At 48.5% G+C, this 18,950-nt stretch overlaps 1 protein-coding gene across 1 annotated transcript in view; it reads right to left on the reverse strand.

Annotated features, from left to right (window-relative positions):
- MYO7A (myosin VIIA) overlaps positions 1–15,432 on the reverse strand; it is a 160,908-nt gene extending 145,476 nt beyond the window's left edge. The window contains exon 1 of the mRNA XM_019530449.1: positions 15,275–15,432. The gene's annotated coding sequence lies outside the window, so the exon portion shown is untranslated. The remainder of the gene's footprint in view (positions 1–15,274) is intronic.
- Positions 15,433–18,950: the final 3,518 nt, after the last annotated feature.

The raw sequence follows: 18,950 nt of genomic DNA on the forward strand, positions 1-18,950 counted from the left end.
GCAGCGCTGCAGAAAAGGACCTGGGGTTACAGTGGACAATATGCTGAATATGAGCCAGCAGTGTGCAAGAAGGCTAGCAGCGTCCTGGGCTGCACTGGTAGGAGTGCTGCCAGCAGATTGAGGGCAGTGACTCTTCCCCTCGATTTGGCAGTGGTGAGTCTACATCTGGAGTCCTGTGTCCGTTTTGGGCCCCCACTATGGAAAGTTTGTAAACAAATTGGAGAAAGCAACAAAATAGTTAGGGGGCTGGGGCACATGACTTGTGAGGAGAGGCAGAGGGAACTGGGCTTATTTAGTCTGGAGAAGAGAAGACTGAGAGGGGATTTAATAGCAGCCTTCAACTACCTGCACAGGGGTTCAAAAAAGGATGGAGCTGGGCTGTTCTCAGTGGGGGCAGGTGACTGGACTAGGAGCGATGGGCTCAAGCTGCAGCAAGGGAAGGTTAGGTTAGATATTAGGAAGAACTTTCTCACAAGGAGGGTAGTAAAGCACTGAGACAGGCTACTGAGAGAAGTGGTGCAATCTCCATCCTTGGAGGTTTTTTAAGATCCAGCTAGACAAAGCCCTGGCTGGGATGATATATTTGGGGGTGATCCTGCTTTGAGCAGGGGGGTGGACTAGATGTGACCTCCTGAGGTCCCTTTCAAACCCAGCTGCCTATGATTCTACAATAGCTCTTGCCTCAAGGAGATTACAGGCAATGACACAAGATATAATAAAAGGAAAGAGACCAAGTGCATCATCATACCAAATGGGAGAGGATACCTTAGCACAGACTCATTCTTGGCCAATCAGCAGTACAATCACAATTTCTGATTAATAGTAAATTATTCCTCATTTCCAGTTTTCCAAGCAAGCTGACTCTGGGTTTCATGAACATAAAGTTCCACCTTTAATTATTCTTTTAAATTCTTTTTTCCATCCTTGATTATAGTTGAAGGAAGAAAAGATAAAGCAGTGATTTCTTTGCCGTTTTAAAGATGATCAGAGTTTTACCATTGACTTCAGTAGGAAAGGGGTTTCACCCTGATTATTTTGGGCATCACACTTCCCTCTCTTTCTAGAGCCATGGAAAGTTGTTTGCACAGGAATATTTGTAAACATCCCCAATTTAAAAAAGTTGAGTCAAGTTAAATGATATCCAGGTAGGTCATTGTATTATAAAGTCATAGAGAGGTGGGGCTGGAAGGAACCTCAGGAGGTCACATCTAGTCCACCCCCCTGCTTTTTCCCTATCCAAACCATCCTATGCAACTCATAATGTAACCTCTTAGTAAAACTACAGTCACCAGTGATACAACACAAGCCAAAATACTCTAACCTGCCACAGGTGAAGCAAGGGGACTGTGGCAGCCTAGGTCCTGCTTCTTTAAATGGTTGTTAATATACATGCAAGAGATCTCACGTAGAGAGCCACATTCTGCTCCAGAGGAAGGCAAACTCTCTCCCCACCCCAGTCTGTACCAATTGCTTTGCTGATGCTCCTTTGCTTAGAAAGTTGCCCTGCTTACATCTTAATTGGGGGTTTTAAACTATTGGATCAGCTTGAGGTCATGAAGATAGGTTACAGCCGGAATAAGACGAGAACCCCAGCCCCACAGAAGAGCTCATGATACTGGTAAGCTGCTGAAAATGTTGGAATTATTCACAGCACGTGATCCAAACAGCCATGGTAGACTATTTGTGGACTTAACACAGCCAGGTGATGTGGGTAGCTTGAAGGATCTTTGGTTTCAATGCACTGATCCGGTGGTCAAAGAAGTCAATGGATGTCACTGAACTGAATGGCCTTTAGAACAGGCTCATAGTGATCAAGACTATGGTGTTGGCCTTGCTCACAATGACTATGGAGTAATCTAGATTCCAGTACTCAGCATGTGAGGAGGAAATACTGATGGAGAAGAAATGCAGGGTCACAAATACATGTTGGTGCAGAGTTATTTATCTTTCTGTTCTGGTTCCAGCTAGATATGTGCTTGAGAGAGAAAACACAGATGGGGAAAACCTGGGGGAAGTTGAGCATGTTTGTACTGTAAGGAGGACTGGCTGAAAAGCAAAACAAGCTTATGGTAGGGTTAACAGGGGTGGGCAAAATGCAGCCCGCGGGCTGGATGCAGCCCACCAGGCTATTCTATCCAGCCTGCGAGGCCCCTAAAAAATTTAGAAAATTAATCTTTATCTGCCCCTGGCTGCCTGTCATGCGGCCCTTGATGGCTTGCCAAAACTCAGTAAGCGGCCCTCGGACAGGAAGAATTGCCCGCTCCTGGGTTAAGATCATCCTAATGTTAAGGGCAACGTATCCACCACAAAGAGGGCTTGGAGAATTGCTGCTGGGTCCCCTCAGCCATATTACCAACAAAAGCAAAAATCCCTCACTTAACAACTGTCATGTCACTGGCTGGGCTGGTGTGGGCGCTAAGGCACATAGTTGATAGCCCAGAAATCACAAGCTGAAGACCACGGCTGAAGTGCTTGCGGTGTGCCTTGTTGATTCCAACAAAATTTGTGAATTTGGCTTGATATTTTGTCACAAGGACATGAAAAAGGAAGGTTGCTAGCATGAGGAGAGCACTGCTTGTCTTTTTGGACTGTTTGGTCTCGTTTCTTTGTACATCTGCCATCTTAGACTCAGAGTGCAGGTTCTTTGGGGCAGAGATGTCTCCGTTACCTTTGTACAGCACCTACTGCAGTGAGCTTCAGGACAGGGTCTGGGGCCCCTTGGTGCTTGGATAATACAAATGAATTAATTTTCTTAACAGATTCAGATGCCACAGATTACAGGAGAAAACAGAACTGGGAACAAAACTAAGTAGGAGCTTACAAGCCCCCCCTTGCAGCAGTGACTTTTTCTGGGAGGGTATAGGGTTTGTGGGGTGGGTATGGGGTGGGTTCCCCTGTAGCCACCCACCCCATATCCACCCGCATTTTCCCCTACCTGGAGGAAAGGAAAACACTTCTTGGCCTGCAGGCACCTCCACCATGGAGGTGACCCCCAGCCACTACATAATGAACTGTCTGGTAGTGCTACACTTGGGAGAACTGGCTGCATTTCTATCTACTTGTCTACGGCCTTCACCATTGTAATATCCAAGCGCCTTCTAAAACCCATGAATGGATTATATCCATTCATAGTCTGCACTGATATAACATTGTGCTTCCTATTTTTGCATTCAGTGAAATATGGAGCCCAGTAGGAAAGGCATGCAGGTCCTGTCGTAAGCTGGCAGCCTGGCTACAAAACATGCATCACAATTATCTGTCGCAGAACAAATCTGGGATCTCAGCCCCACAGATCCCAATTTCTGCTACCGAAGATAAAGAAGACATCCTTTACCTGAAAGAAAGTCATGCACTGTTAATAAATGAGGCAAATGATCACAAGCTCCAAGCTGGCGTATTACAAAACCCCAGGGCTAAGCAGCATAATCGCTCGGGTTCATTCCACAGACACCTGCGAGCAACAGATAGATAAGGTTACATATTCCCTTTCAGACAGATCTAACTGTGCAGAGTGCTGAAAGGAATCTGGAGAAATTGCTGCTAGCCCTTCCCCGCTCCTGGCTCGTTAAAAACGAACGGCAGCATATGCATGAAATATAAATTGAATTTAGTTAAACCAGCAAGACCAGCAAGTTCACAGGGAAGGCTGTACTGTTAGCTGTGGGAAGGGATACTTAAAACCAATAAACGAGGTTTCTCCCAGGGTGAAGTTTAGGCCGACATTCCAGTCTGTGCAAAGTCCAGCGGCCGCAAACAGCTACAAGACGTCCCCTTTATTACCCCGATTGCTAATGCTACTGAGACGTGGAAGAATTATACTGCACACACTGTCAAGGTTGCTAGGCTGTCTGGAACAAAGGCCGCCATCTAGCCACTGGCCAAACACATTATTCAAGTACACCTCGAGTTTTAAAACCCACGTTTTTCCTTTGAAATGACAGATTGCATCCATTTCCTTCCTGCTAGCTGCTGTCGGCACGTCACACTTACCATTTCTTCACAGTCACGTGTTTCATCCGAGTTGCTCGGAGAAAACAAATTCAAAAGCCGATGCACCGAGCTTGTGAGTCATTGGGTGCCACTGAAACCGAAGGCAGCAATTCTCGTTGCTGGTCTGCTGATAAATGGGCATGAACTACTAGTGAGGGTGATAGGGTCAAGATGACAAAGGGTCAGGGTGGCACTGGATGCGAGATTGCTCAGCACGGAAAACTGGGATCAGATTTTCTGATGAGCTGAAAGGCCTTGGGGTTGGAGATCTTTTGAAAGTCTGTTTCTTCTTTCTATGAGAGCTGAGTTCTTCTGCTCCAAATTGCCTTTCCAGGTCCAAGGAGATGCAATGGGCTCCTTTGTGGCTCTGCCTTTCCCCTTGTGCCCTTCGAGCTAATATGAACAGGATGTATCGACACATCTGGCTGCTTCCTCCACAACACCTAGTCCAAGCAAGGCTTTCCATAAGCCACATAGGGCACATACAGACGAGCATCCACATGCGTTGCCCAAGGGACAAATAACAGCGGCACATAGTTGTGCCACTACTACTTGTCCCCTGGATAAGTGCATGCTCTGGCACACGGGAAGTTGCCCCAGGTGGGGTTAGGGAGGCTGAGGCCAGCATCTGGGCTGGCCCCAGCAGCCTTACCTGGGGCTCTTGGGGGGCTTCCCCGGGCTCCAGCGGCAGCGGTCTGGCACACAGAGCTCCACTCGGCCAAGCTCTGGTTTTGGGTGGTGCACACTGCCGCCATTCGAGCCACTCTGCTTTTTTCAGGCACAGGTTTTTTTGATATCAGGATCTCCTGGTGTCAGAAACCCCTGCAACACTGCAAATTAGTAGCATGGCAAATGCTGCAGGTGCAGCACATGCAGTTTGTGGGACCGCATACCGCATGTGTGCATTCATCCAGATGCACCCGTAGAGGCCAGAGGCTCTATAAAGACAGTTTGTTACCTATGTATTTATGTGGCCCTTCTCACCATAACTGCTTAGTGCAAATGGATTTGCCCTTACAACGTGCTCAGCAAGTAGGAAGCACTCTTAACATTACAAATAGGAAAGAAAGAGACAGAGGATGCATTAAGTGTCTTCTCCAAGGTCACACAAGGAGTCTGTAACTGAGGTGGGAATTAAACCTCAGGTCTCCCAACATACAGGCTAGTGTCCTGGCCACAGGGCTAAACTGCCTTTCTGCCCTTAGCTCACCAAAGACTGATTTAACTCAATGTACACATTCAGACACCAGAATCACTGAAACCATACAGATACTAGAGAGAGACAAGGATAGATGGCATTGATCCCATCCTGCTACCCCATATCCAATAGCAGCTAAAAAACAGGGCCCAATCCACCTTGGAAATGCAAAGAATCAATGCACTGCATGGATTAATCTGAGATGTGTCAGGAAATCAGCATCAATTTTTAAACCTCTGGCAGCAAGTTCAATAGAGCTGCCCTGCATTCAGTCCCTTTCATGCTCCGCTGCAAACAAAGGAGCAGAACACAAGCCCTGACCTTTTCTCCCTCCCCGTGCTAAGACACAACAATACACTGCCCGGGCATCTGATACAGGTTGGTTGTGCTAAAATAGGCAGGGCCTCCAAAGGAGAGTTAGTTTCCTTTTGTGCTGTGGCCTCTGCCCATAGCTGCCGCGGTGACAAAAATGAATCAAATAAAGGATCGGGTCACAATGCAGTCAGGTGGAGTTTCAGCATAAAAGAGTCCCGGCAGGATAAAGTGGTCCATGCCACACGCCTCTTTGACTGATGCTGCTTCCAGTCTGTCCCACTGATTGATCTGTCGATCTTCGGGAAGAGGCTATGCACCCTAATTGAGATCCGGACCCCGTTATATCTGGCCCCGCACATGCAGGGGTATTGAAGGGTATCATATGAACGAATGCCTGGTGGATCCAAATGACAAAGGAGACACGATGCCTGTAACTGTGAGGGTAATGAATGTGAAGGGAAAGCGGCAGGTTCTCCATCCCTGGACGTCTTCAGATCGGGACTGAGTGCCCTCCTAGGCGATATACACTCGCCAAAGGGAAGTTCGTGGCTCAGTACAGGGGTGATGGAGCCTACATGGTAAAGGGAATCAAGCTAGACTGCCCAGCAGTCCTGTCGAGCCCTGAAAGCTATGGATCTAGGAACATATCACGAGAGACGCTCCAGAGCACCCAGAGACAAATGAGTGAGAGACGGGGAGATGTCTGTGGCCCTTGTAGAAATAGAGAATGAACGGAAAGGGAGCAGGAGCCCGTCTAATGATGCAGCAGGGGCACAGGGCAGATGAGGGGGCTTGCTCAAGGCTGTGCTGGAAGGGCATTTCACTGAGAGTTATGCGCCCCTGGGGAACTGAGGTCCTTTAAATGCCTTTTTGCATCTTAATCAGGAAAACACCCCCTTCCTCTTTCTGCTACAGTTCCCCATTGGTAGCAGTAAGGGTCTTATTAGCCTCCCGCAGAATGAAGTAGATAGAGAAGCTGGGCCGCACCGTGGGCTGGTGGCTTAGCCCTCGGCTTCAGGATCAGGAAGAGACATGAACAATATTCCTGGCTCTGATCCCGGCTCAAGCGTGGCCTTGAGGAAGTCAAGTCTTCCCGTGCCTCAGTTTCCCCATTTGCAAAATGGGGATAATGCTGCTCACTCTCCCCATGAGAAGTTGTGAGATTCACAGAGGAGAAGCATTGCATAGGAGCGAGGCAGTGCTTGTGGTAATGCAGGCAGCCTAGCTCTGCTCTCCCCAGGTAACCACTAAGGGCCTTGACTCGGCTGCCTTTACCCTGAGCAGCATCAGACTGATTTCAGCATAAGAAACGCTGTGACAAGCAGGGTCTTGGCAGACAACATTTAATCCTGAGCAGTTTCCCTCAGCGTGAAGTTCCCTACTGAGCTCTCCAGGGAAATCCCACCCACCTCACACCTGCATGCTCGCCTTCCAGTTTCACTCCCACAGGCCTTGAATCAGGCCTTTAAGAAGAATGAGAGGCTTTCCACTGACCTCCACTGGGTTTGCATCAGGCCCTAAGGAAAAAAAAAAGATGGATAACAGACCAACAATTTGAAGGGCTCAGTTGTTTTTTATGCAGCCAAGACTCCGACCAATTTTTGTTCGAGTAAGAATGGTGTTAATACACACACAGCACCCCGAGACAGTCCAAAAGGAATAATATTTTATCTTCTCTGGTGCCTTTCGTCCAGCCCTCTCCAGCACTTTGCTCACATAAATGGACTCATCATCACAACACCGCCAGCAGGAATTGCTCCTCCTATTGCAGGAGGCCCCGGTCATGAACCAGCAGACGGCTGTGTTGGTGCTATGAGCATCCCGGATAAAGAGGGCCCTCGTCTCAGAGAGCTTAGGCTCCTTTTACTGAGAAGGAAGCAGCGGCAGTGTACCAAGCCATGTCTGTGCCTTGGGCAATGGCAGTAGACAGGGCAGCGCTAACCGTGGCCATCATTTTTTGTGAACCCTCAAAATTGGTGCCAGCCCTAGGTATGCCACTGGGAAGTGGAGACACAGGAGAACTACTGCTATAAAATGTCAAACATCAGCATGAAACTTTAGACACCCAAATCTATACCTAGGCTGGGAACCTACATAAATGGCTCTAACTGCGGGAGCTCAGAAGGGGCAAGAACCCTTATTATTTGCACCAGGGTAATACCTGAAGGCCTCTGCTGAGATCAGAGGTGCAGAGTGCTAGGTGCTGTCCGTATACAGAATAGGAAGCGGTCTATGCCCTGGCAAATTTACGAGCTGACCAGAGAAGAATAAGAGGGGAAACAGGGCTAGAGAAGTCAAGTAATTTGGTCCATGTCATGCTTCGGGTCACAAATAAGAGCAGAGAAATAAATTAAGTCAGTTTTAATTGACTGCTCCATTCCCAACCCTGCTTTTTCCAATATTCAGGTCTTATTGAAGTCTTTAATACTGATATGCACTCTGATGGTGGCACACTGAAACACAGCCCCTGCCCTAAAGACCTTACAGTCCCGTTTGTATACCTCAGTTTAAAAACCACAGTTGTTCCTGTGAGACTAGATTTTTTCCCCCTTCCACTTCTTCACTGAGCTTTTACAAAACATCTGTATTTTAATACTGAATTAAGAGTAGGTTGCAGGTGCCAGGCTGGATGCTGGGCCCACTGCAGTCTCTTCTTTGCATGGAAGAGATAGAAAGACAGCAGCAGGGAAACCTTTCCTCCAAGCGTGACACGGAGGGATCGTCTCTAAGAGGGAGAGGGCAGTCTATATGCCCTGAGTGGCCTTTAAGCTCTGTATTGTGGATATTAGGACTGATCACAACTGATACCAGCCAAATTTGTCTGAAGCAGCTGATCCTGGTGAACGTATCTCACCTTTGCTTTCTCAGCTGGGATCTGACCCTACAGGTTTCTCCCACATTGGACCGAGTATCTGTGCAATGTCCCTGGACAACTTTGATCTTTTCTTTTGGGTAAAAACACTACTGATTTCACAAGGTCAGAAAAAAAAAGTGAGCATAGATTACATGAAAAAAATTCTTCACTGTCAGGACAACTCCCCTTCTGAATGGACCGCGGCATCTTAGCCTGCGACAGAGGCAGAGGGCCTACCCTATGCATCCCACTGCCTGGATTACTGCAATTTCTTAGACACCTCTTTGGAAACATCTAGCAATGGAGTTTGTGTCTGGGAGGAGATTATTTCATTTTCTCCACACCTTCCCCCCAAAATCAGCCTCCCAAAACTGAGGTGTGCATTAATTGGGGGAACTGATTTTCTGCCCGGGATACAAGCGCCCTGCTTTGATTCCCGTTTCACGGTGCAGCAGGTGTGGCATTACTATTTAGGCAGCTCAGGGAGTCAATTGACTTATTGTTCTCTACTCCACAGGTGTTAAGGACCATCTTTCCTTTTTAATCATTTTAATCTTCTACTAATCAAGCTAACCTTCCTTAGGGCAATTTTTCTGGCTGCTAGCTACTCTTGGTTTCTGTCCCCCTATTTCACAGCCCGAGCAGGAAAAAGAGGGCGAAGCAGCTGAAGATTAGGCTTTCCTCCTGCTCTGTGCAGCCATAACTCTGCATAGAAAAGACACTTTTTTCTTCATTCTGTCTTTCAATAACAAGAGTCACATTTTAGTCAGGGGTGAGTTGTGTGTCAAAAAATACAGCAATCCTCATCCTACACCTGCCACAACAAACCTCCCCTTCAGTTGCCCCCCCGTGTGTCTGAGGGTTGGGTTCATCCTGAACTGTTCACTGAGCAGTTAAGATCTACTGCTGAATTCCCTGAAAAACGAAAACACCCCTATCATCCCAGCTCTTTCATCAGTGCGTGGCTCCAGTCAGAGGTGAACCTGGCCAGCGTTATGCCTGGGGCAGTCTGCCTTCCCCTGTTCCTCTGTAGCTTCTGGCTCTGGAGGCTCCAGCTGTAGGCAGAAGCAGCAGCTGGAGTTTGCTGCTGCTGTGGGAAGACATCATCTGACTGTTTTTTTTCTTGCAGATGCTCATGGCAAGCAAGCAAAATAACTCCTGCTTTTCGCAGCAAGAAACGTGGAGTGACATCCCCATCGCCATTCTAGAGAACCACGGTTCCCAGCACGCCCAGCACTCGCTGACACTCCTCCATCGCTGCTCCTTGCTGCAGGGACTCAAACCAGAAAGTGCAGCTGTGGGGAACAAGAGAATGAGGTGCCCCCTGGTCCATTTTGGTACCCTCCCCTTTGGGCAGCACCTGGGGTTTGTGTCCTGTTAGCCCACACATCCTCTCTCCTGCCTCCAATATATACTGCCTGCATCGCTTCACATCCCACGCTTTCTGCAGGTCCATAAAGGGCTCAGACACAGGAGTTTTATACTGAGGAGACTATGTGAAAGAAAGCAAGGGGGACAATTAGACCAAATGTTTCTCCGGACTGTGCGCTGGACTCTTCTCTCCCACCAAGTGTACAATGTGGCAGAGGGAGTCAGGGAGGTCAAGGCAAAGTTGCAGGGGGAGCAAGTGCCCCCTGAGATTTCTGCGCCCACAGTGGGGCACGGGGCTACAGCAAGGTTGGACCAGCTCCAGGCTGGAGCTGTCTTTGCAGTCCAGAAGGCAGGACCTGACACAGGAGGGAGCACCATGTTATCATGGCCTCCAAGGTGAGGTGTGGCAGTGGCATGGAGATGTGCCCCCACTGTGGGTGCAAAAACTTTTTGGAGGGGTATGTTTCCCCTCACTCCCCCACCACATTTCCTGAACCCCCTTCTGCCCCCCACATTGCCTGTGCCCACACCTCCCCTTCCCCGTTCTCTAACACACCCACTCCCTTCTTCACATCCTGGGGGCTGGGGGGCAGTGGGTCAGGAGTGAGGGGTACTAGCAAGGCCAGGAGCCTGTGGGTCAGGAGTGAGGGGCACCAACAGGGCTGAAGGGGGGCAGCAGGACAGGAGTGAGGGGCACTGGCAAGGCCAGGGAGCTGCGGATCAGGAGTGAGGGGCACTGGCAGGGCAGGGGAGGAGGGGGCTGAGGCTTGGGAGTGAGGGGCAATGGCAAGGGCAGGGCACCAATGACAAAGGCTTTGGAGACACATGTGGGGCCAAAGCACACATCTTCAATACTCCTGACTAGGCACCTACTTCACTGCCTAAATGCCTCTAAAATATACTCCATACTGGACGCTACCTACCGCATAATGGCAAGACTGAAGCTGTACGGCCTGCTCTGAGCCATGCAAGGGTGATAGACAAGGGAGCAGACTGCCCCAGCAGGTTTACTTCCCCCCATCTCTTCTTGGCAATTCCTTCTCACACCCTAAGCTCCTTTGCTGTGAAGAGTTTCACCCGCTCTGCTCTATCTGCCATTCATAGATGTCAGGAAGCAGCACAGTGCTCTGAAAAGAGCAGGGGAGTCAAGGAAAGCTGGGCTGCCTGCACCTCAGCACTTAAGTCTACCATCGAAAGGGGCAGGAGGGTTCATCGACTGATCTTTCACAGCTCTGTCAAGTGGAAAGTCTACAAAAAATATGCTCCCCGTCCTTCCCTGAGAGGCTTTATGTATTAGAGTACAAGTCAGATCTCAATTAAATAGGCTCCATATAAGTCTACCCCCACTGAGCTACAGCTGCATGTCAAGACCCGCGTCCGGCCCAGTCCCCTCTGCTCTCCCAGTCTTGGCCCGTCAATGCCATGAACAATTGCCTCTTTCTTCTTTCCCACAGGATGCAGCAACCGCATGGACCCCACTCTTCCAACCGCATGGAGCCTGCTGTTTCTTATGCTGATCCACAAGTGCTGTATCACATCTAGGTTTTAGCCTGAGGTGCTGTCTACAGAGACTCTCCCCAAGCTGAGCCAGGAGTCCCTTTGGCCACCTCCTTCCCCTGCCCTGAATAGCCTGGAACAGCCATGAGCACCCCTCCAGCACTCCTCCTGAGACACAGACCCTGACTGCAGTCCTAGACTAACGCTTACGGATGTCCCCAGGCCACCCTAATGGCCGGCCACCAGTATACCCAGCAGAACAAGGAGGCAGGGCTCACTTTATCAGTGCTAGACCCAGGTTCTTGCAGAAATTCACATCAACGTACCCATAGATATGTCATTATTTCCTTTGGGCTGGATCCAATAAAGGACATACACACCTATCAGATCTAGCCCCTCTGGGGACTCAGGTAGAAAGACAATTTTAACGTCAAGAATTTAGATGCCTCCAGGTTTTAGACTTACACCTGAGCCCTGCTGTGGGTTCCTATGTCCTTTATTGGATGTAGACTATTGGGCCCAGCTCCCTTGTCCATGAATAGGTATAGCAATGCTCCTCTTCCCCATCTTTGTCCATTTACACTGGGAAAATGGCGATTTTAGCTGTGTGCAAGAATACACGTCACGAAAGTCGCACGGCAAAAAATAATCCTGGTGGAACAATTGGTCACGCTAAAAATAAAAACCATGTTGGGGGTGGTCTAACTTGCCACAATCCATCAAAACCTACCATGAGAAAGAAACGTCAACGTGTATTTTCACACTTAACTAAGCTAGTAAGACGGCAATATTTGGTGCCGTTTCATAACGTGTATTTAAACAATGCGCGTCATGTAGAAGCGCCCCATAGGGTTCAAGAGCGGGCCTGCTTCTTAGAAGGGGTGTACAGCCCCATGCATAAGGAGGTCCTGAAACTTAGCTGGGGCATCTAGTTGCCAATACAAGCAGGAATAATAACCTGTAACCTCCACTCAGCAGAGACCATCCCTTCTGTTCTAGCTGAAAGGGAACCCCAGTCCTCACAGACGTCCAGGCCTGTCTTTCTCAGAGAAAGCCATGTCCCGTGAGCACAGGACATCTCCATGGCAGCCTGCCCACCACACACCAATTTCATGGCACTGTCTTCAGCTGTTCCCAAAGCAAATAATAAATGATTGCACCCAAAACTTCGCTTCTCAAGAAAAGGGAATCAGTAGAGCAGGTTCTGCAGTAACGCAGCAATTACAACCTGGCAGCGCCCTGTCAACCGAGAAGGACAATGCACATATATACCTAACCTGTGTCTATGTAGCACAAGACAGCCCTGTGCAGAGGGACCCAAGCTCATACCTAGTGCCCAAACCAAATGCCAGTCCTGCGCCAGGGCTAGGAGCACACCAGCTTTGTGCCATGCTGAGATAGTCTTTTAAAAAAAATGCCAGAATGTGTTTCTCCCAATTTTACCCCTTCTCCTATCAGGCCTGAAAGCTGTTCTCTACTGATCAAGAAAAGGCTCTGAAAGCTTGCAAGCTGACAATGGCTTCATTAATCGCAGCATAATCCTTCCCATGGCAACCCAAGGATTGTGAAGTCACAAGTTAGCAAGCATGAGACTGACACACTGCACTCGAACGATCTGGCCCGTGCAAACCAGGAAGCAACAGATTCACCGCAAGGGATGAAAACCAGGGAGGGGGAAATGCAAAACTGTACATGAAAAAGTCAGCCATCACTGAAAGACCCAGACTGTCTGAAAAGCATCACTGAGGACACAAATGTGCAAATAATATCCATTTAGATAAAGCTATTTGGAAGTCAGTGGAGCTCAGACACCGCCAGGCAGCAGCTGATGACATCCTAAACCTTAAACCACTATTCAGTCGATTCAGCACCTCTAATGGGCCCAGCTACTGGAGTCTATAAGCAGCGCTCCATTATGGGTGTTACCTCTCCTAGGATAGGGATATCTAATCCCCATTTAGAGGCAGGGAACCAAAGAAGAGGGTAGATTAAAGGAAGTGGCCAGGGTCTCACAAAGTGTCTGTGGCAGAGCTGAGAATTGAACCCAGATATCTAGCCGTAGCTTTGGCCATACAAGACCATCCTCCTTTTTCAGAGGCTGCTTCCTGTGACCCATAAGCATGCCAGCTATCACAGGGAGCCACCGGGCCTTCAGCTCAAACTAAAAGGGGCTGACAGATATCCACACCCAATAATGGGACCCCGAGGAGAATATAGCCAGTGTTTCACTGAACAGTTTCAGGATGGGCCAAATGTTTTACTCTTAAGTGAATGGGGAGGGTCCCTCTCAGGGAGAGATCGGGCCCTCTTTCCCCCTGGGCTGCAGAGCACCTGTGGAGTCCCTCACACACAAGTATGGCAGCATGGGGGTGCAGGAGCAGCCTTAGCTCTTGCCAGCTCCCTCTGTGGGGGGTTTTAGAGACCCGCCGGGCCATCCCAGTTTGAAGAGACATGGGACTCCTCCTCCCATCCTCCCCAGCTGGCACTGCAACCATACTACCTCCACAGCCCGTAGGGACTGGAAGGATCTCCAGGGCCAAGACGCCAAAGGATGTTACCCCTTGAGATCTAGTACAGAAGTTCAATTCACTGGTATAACCTAAATCAACTAGATTTGAGTGCACATCGAAGCAGGTCTATTTTAGACCAGGTTCCACGTTTTTAGCCTGGTCTACATGCACCAAACTTTTGTATGTGTACAAGTTTAGATCTAATTCGCTTAGACCAGTTTACGTGTAATGTCTGCACTTGGCCTAAGAGACCCTGTGTAACCAGAACTGCCCAGCACTGACACCATATGGGGGAGATATTCTCTTCTGGGCAAAAGCCAACCGCTGATTGCCCAGTGTTCGGTGGAAACATTGCCGTGGGGCAGGTTATGCCAGAGTTGCCAGCAACTGGCATCCCATCAGAGGCAAGATGGTGCTGGACAGACTCTCGGGCCCGAGCCAGTCTCCGAGCATCGATGTTCTTGCTTTCATCGTGAAGGAAGCGTGAGTTCTTGGGAGTTCAAGCTGCGCGGGTGCCTCTGAAATGGCGATGTTTTAAAGTGTATTCACCATTTGGGACCTTTACTCTACTCCAGGCTTAACTGCAGCGCTTGTAAAAGCTTTGGGCTTCGGTCTGCAGGGGCTTGTGTCAGGTCTCCCTCCCCCCCCCCGATGCACATACACCAGCACTGGCCATGACCCGGGAACACTGAATGAGAAGCAACATTCATTCGTCTCTGCAAAGAAATTCGGCCTCCTTGTTGTTATTAAGTGACCCAAGCAAAATTAAGCAGATGCATGGGCATGACTTCCCTCTAATCCTGGCTGCAGAAGCAAACTCAGACAATGAAGCCTGCACAAACATGGCTTTGAACATCTCCGGGATGGTCTGTTTTGCAAGCAGAGTGGATAGAAATGATGGCATCAGACCCAGCTTTTCTATCAGCATATTTTAAAGACTAATAGTGCTATGCTGTTTCCTGTTGTTCGGCTGGACTACAATTATTGCCACTTGAACTCTTCGCTGCCTTCAGTCAAGTGCTGGAGACCCCTGAAAAGATTATGGACATGATACGTCTAAAAGGGGAAGGGAGGATTCACTGCTGCAATCCTGGTGTAATTTAAATCAGCAAACTCATCTAATAATAATAGCCCCGATGAGAGAACCTGCCTGCGCTCCTTGGCAGTGCTGTCAACGGCAGAGTGTGCCGAAGCCACCTGCTCTATTGTTTATTGCCTTAAAGGCACCTATCTTTATAAAACAATGCCTTCATCCCCTGCCCTGAGGTTGCACTGCTTTTGGAAAAGATCTTTTCAAGGGTGACAGCAAAGCCCCAGGGGCAAATAATAACTGTAAAAGCTTTGGGGCAAACAATAACTGCGCGACAGTAACAGCGGCACGATTCAGGTCTGAGAAATGAAAAGGAAGCAGCCCCCCATAAGCATTTCCAGCTCCGAGGACCTGCCACTCTAAGAGGCTTTCCAGCAAATCCTCAGCAGTCGCGCAATCCAGACACCCCGCACTGTGCAGGTCCAGGCTCGCTCCGGGGACCGACTTACCTTTGCAGGACGTGCAACCACCACCTTCTCCACCGAGAGCTGCAATTAGTCCAGCTTTCAGTCTGCCCAGAGAAAACGTGCCGGGTAAATGAACAGCCCTCGCCTGGAAGGAGTTAAAGTGCTGCCTCTCCTCCTTGCTTGCCGCTGCTTTGCTCACTGTACCTGATACAGTGCAATTGCCTGCCCATTCATACCCCTGATCCTTCTTACCAAGGGGAGGAGCTCAGGAGAGATTACAGAGCTGATGCTTGGGACTGTGCTGACACAAGGGGCTGGGGAAGGGTGTCCCTGTGTTTTAAAGGGCAAGGGGAACACTAAGTGATTGTCAGCATACACACACACACACACACACACACACATATATACATATACACATACACACATATACACACACACATATATATATACACGCACACACACACATACACACACATATATATACATATACACACACATACACACACACACACACACACACATATACATATACATACACGCACACACATATACATACATATACACACACATACAGTTTCAAAGCTCGACTCTGCTTCCTTGGACTTGGTGGCAGCTCCGTGCTTTTGTTATTAGGGGGGTTCATACTGTAGTAGGACCGAGGAGCTTGGTCAGAGACCTAATAAAAACAGGTCACAAGGGGCCTTGAAAAAGGAAACAAGTGCCATGAAGAAAGCAGGGCTACCCCCAGCTCAGTAGAAGTGCAGCGCTTCATGCCCACAGCTGCGTCCCTAAGGTAAAATGCATGCATTAATCAAACCAGATGCACCATGTAAGAGAGACAACAGCTTCCCAGCACCGTACCTAGACTCCTGGTGGCCCCAGGGAAATTTTTAGTATCCAGCCTCCCTTTGCCAGAGATAATAATAACAATACAAAAACTACCCCTTTTGGGCCCCCTTTCTGTACAGGCCTCGGGCGGCCGCTCAGTTCACTCATGCCTGTGGCTTCCACCTTGAATTTGCATGGTAAGAAGATCCAGGATGCGAAAGACTTTCAAAGATAATTAATCAACTTTGCTGGAGCTACAGCACGGCTAACATTTTAGAACTTGGGTGCCCAAAACCGCTCCTGCGGAGCCTAAGTGGCAGTGATATCTCGTGCTGCTCGGCACCCAAAGGACCCATTAGAACTGGGGGGCTGGGGGTGGAAGTCAGGCTACCTACATGTAGGTGCTTCAATGTGCAGTTGTGGGCCAAACTGTAGGCAATGAGGTTTGAAAGTTTTGCCCTAAGCTTGTAAATACATATGAAGGAATTCAGCAGTGTCAGGCATGTGAATGCCAGAAAATTTAGAGCTTAGATGCTGTGAGCAACCTTAACCCTGACTGTGAAACAGCGCGAACTGTCAGACTTCTGTTGATTACTAAGGATCACAGGAAAGTAGGGCAGGAAAGGACCTCATGAGGTCATCTAGTCTAGCCCCCTGCTCAAGGCAGGATCATCTCTGACTAAACCTAGACTGCCAGCTTGTTGAAAAGGGTTTTGAATGAAAAGGCCTTTTGCTGAAGCTAAAAAAAACAACAACAAAAAACCCTGAACCAGCCCCACCCCCCCCCAAAAAAAGAAAATAAAAAAAAAAGGAGAGTCTTTTTTCCTGGGGAGGAAAAAAAATCCCAAACTGTTAATTTTGTTAGGTTGTTTTTGTTTTTAACTAGAAAGGGGTAGTGTCTTAATTCTCTTTTCTAGTCTGGTTTTTGTAATGATTGAGTACACCAACCCATTGAGAGGACATTTCCAATTAAAGTTGAATTTTTTTTTAAACAGACAAACCAAAAAAACCCAACAAAACAAACCCCCCAGAACCCAGGCCTAGTTCTAATATTTGTAAATGAAACTACTTCGATGTTCTGAAATTGTTTGGCTGGAGATGGAGCAAAGGGAAGAATTGGATGCCACTTTAATAGCAACTAGAGGAAATTCTTTGGCTTCTGTTGCGTTGCAAGTCAGACTAGAAGGTCTAATAGAGCTTTAGTCTATAAAGAACCACGTTGCCAGTGATTTTGGGTGCCCAAATTAAGATGTTGTAAAGGGACGTGATTTTTAGACAAAGACACCACATTAGTGGCCTTTCGTAAGCAAACACCATGAGCATTGCAACGGTGAGCATCCCACATCAACTTTGCTGGGCTGGCCATATGGGATGTCCAACTCCAAAATCCTAAAGCAGGTTTTATTCTCCCAGCTGGGTCAAGGCGTACGCTCAAGGCATACACTCAGAGACAATGCCTCAAGGATGCTCTCATGGCCAACTTAAAGAAAATACTCCTGGGAGACTATCACTTAGGACCACCCCAAATGGAGGAAGATCCTGCTGCAAGGATCTCAATACTTTGAAACCTCATGATGACAATGGGAGACAGAAAAGCGGGAGTGGCAGAAACAGTGCGTCACGGAGCAAATCAAGAACCTAGAGCCACCTACCCCGCATGGAAACATGTACCCAAGCTGCAAGAGAGCTTGTCGAGCCTGGAAAGGCCTTGTCAGCCAACTCTGGACTCCCAGATAAGACAATCATGGAAGACAGTCAGCCCCGACTTTGAAGGATTGCCAATGATGATGATGAAGCACTTGTCGTCTGGAAATCAAGCCTCCGTTGTGGCGTTTCACTGAGCACCCAAAACTGGAGGCCTACCTCAAGCCATAGAGACTCTTTGGTCAACAGGTATAACAGCTGCAAGGCAGAAGATATGGGGAAATAGTGGCCTGATCTGGCTGCATGAAAGATAGACGGCTTCTGTGCATTAAATACAACTACCACAGGGCACGCACAGCCTCCGCGCTTCCCTAGCTGCCTGGTTCAGACCGAGGAATACAGTGTTAACACGAGCCTCAGGCTGAAGGGAGCAGTCCTTGAATGAATTGCCGACTGCACCAGAGGTTGTTTGGGTCCTGGCAGAGAAAGGGTTACACATGCTAGGAAATTAATGACAAAGAGGGTACATGAGGCGCATCCTCCACAGGGACCATAAATCACTAAGCGGAGATTCCTCTTCATCCCCCATGCCCCTGTCATGATTGAAACACATTGCCTGGATGCATGTGGCCATGACTCCCTTACGTTGGTGGGGGTTAACAACCAGCTCCCACCTGACAGGGGCCTCCGTGCTCCCCGTACGTGGCCATGGTCCGATACAGATGATAGTTCATCACGGGGGCAAATGGGGATCAACGAGAGCCACTTCCACGCAGTGATCTCTGGCAACATCTCTGATGGTTAAGAGCTCCCAAATCGAAAAAAAACCACCAAAAAAAGCAAGGTCGAATGAGGGTCTCTGCCAAGAAGTGGTGATATGCCCTTGGCAATGCAGAAAATACAATTCAGATCTGTGTTTGGTGGCAAAAGCTCAAGTTTGTTGTCCTTGGACCATGCAGCAGTTGGTCAAACTAACAGTCAGTCCAACTTTGCAAAGTTTGTCCTTGGTGGGTAAAGATGCCATATATCACTCACGCTCCCCAAGTTTTCTATAAGGGACACGTCTCACAACCCCAGTGTTTATATTTGCCCGCCCCTCACCCCATCTCATACAAATTCTTCTTCTCTCTCTCCATCAAGATGCTCATCTCGACTCATTTTTTTTGCAAAGTCTACACACCTATATTTTGTTTTTTAGCTCTGTCTCGTGAGTTCTTACTTTTTATGCTAGTCCTCAAGTTTTTTA

Source organism: Crocodylus porosus, unplaced genomic scaffold, assembly GCF_001723895.1.
Source record: "Crocodylus porosus isolate Cpor-Errol unplaced genomic scaffold, CroPor_comp1, whole genome shotgun sequence".
NCBI classification, from domain to species: domain Eukaryota; kingdom Metazoa; phylum Chordata; order Crocodylia; family Crocodylidae; genus Crocodylus; species Crocodylus porosus.